Here is a 1533-nt window from a genome sequence, read left to right on the forward strand (position 1 = left end):
GCGTGGCGAGGCGTGGCGGGGCGTGGCGGGGCGTGGCGCCTGCTTAATTAGCGGCTCAACGCGTGCGCGGCCTGCCGATAACGCCTCGCATGTCGTCGGTATTGACACTCGCGGCACGCTCCGGGCGTGGCGACGCGTGGCGTGCGGGGCGGCGGTGCGCAGGGATGTCGGCCCCGCACCGCAGCGCCGGCGCACTTTTATAAGCACGGCGCCCAGGGGGGCGTGGCGTGGCGGAGCGGAGCGGGGCGGGGGAGCCACACAGGAGGGGCAGGGGCGGCGGCGGCAGAAGGAGCAGCAATGACAAGGAGGAGTAGCAGGAGCGGCAGGAGGAAGAGCAGGAGGAGCAAGAGGAGCAGGAGGACGAGGAGAAGCAGGAGCAGGGGCAGGGGCAGGTGCGGGAGCGGGAGCAGGTGCAGTAGTAGGAGTAGGAACAAGAACAGGAGCAGGGGAAGGAGCAGGTGCAGGGTGCAGGCGTTGTATCAGGTGCAGGAGTAGGAGCAGGTGCAGTAGTCGGAGAAGGGGTAGTAGTAGGAGCAGGTGCAGTTGTGGGAGCAGGTGCAGTAGTAGGAGCAGGAACAAGAACAGGAGCAGGGGAGGGAGCAGGTGCAGGAGTAGGGGACAAGAACGGGAGCAGGACCTAGAGCAGGAGTAGGGGCAAAGGCATGGGCAGGTGGAGGAGCAGGAGCTGGAGCAGAAGCAGCGGTAGTGGCAGAGGCGGGGTGAGGACAGCGGTGGCGGCGGCGGCAGCAGAAGATGACGCTCTGGAGACACACAACCTTCAAACGGTGAGGCTAAGTAGGTGCGGCAGACGGTGTGGTGCAGCACTGAGAGCACACAGACGAGGCAGGCGGGCGTCCCGCACAGGGCCGGGCGACCGCGCGCGGCACGTGCAGCACTGCCGAAAATGTGACGGGAAACCGCACGGAAAACTGGTCTTGACGCACCATGACATTTTCACTACAGTCAACAAAACAATTTGTTAATTTTCAAGATTGTTCTGCTTTTTCAATCTCACATTTTGGTTTTGAACTTCTGGAGTTACTGTTACCCATTAGTTAATGTGAGATGACCTGAACATAAAAGGTGGTGGAAGTTGTAAACTTGAATGATGTCACAGTCGATTTGAGTCATTCCCGCGTTTTATTCATCGGCATTAATGATAATCTTTGCACTGTGTTGGTGACGGTACGCTTGGTCTGCTAAAAGCAAAGTCACCCGTCACAGAGCAACAAGAAGCGCAAACCCAAAACATATCGAGAAACAGAGAAAAACGAGCCCCCACTCCCCACCCCTCCTTCCTTTTGCAGCAGCATGCTTCGCATAAACTCCCGCTCTCCTCTTTTCCCCTCCGCCAGGAAGAAATAACGCTGATCAGCCGATTTTTAACGACTTTCCGGCCTTTCGAAATATTCGCTGACCCCGTCGCCGACCGGGGCTCCGCCGCCGCCGCCTGCAGCGTTGGCCGAGGTGTCGAGCCGCGGCGCTTTGGTGCAGAGGTAGTGGCGGCGGTAGGCGATGTGGGCGGGAGGGTGG

The sequence above is a fragment of the Frankliniella occidentalis genome, unplaced genomic scaffold (assembly GCF_000697945.3).
Source record: "Frankliniella occidentalis isolate FOCC.00 unplaced genomic scaffold, Focc_3.1 Scaffold2921, whole genome shotgun sequence".
Taxonomy (NCBI): domain Eukaryota; kingdom Metazoa; phylum Arthropoda; class Insecta; order Thysanoptera; family Thripidae; genus Frankliniella; species Frankliniella occidentalis.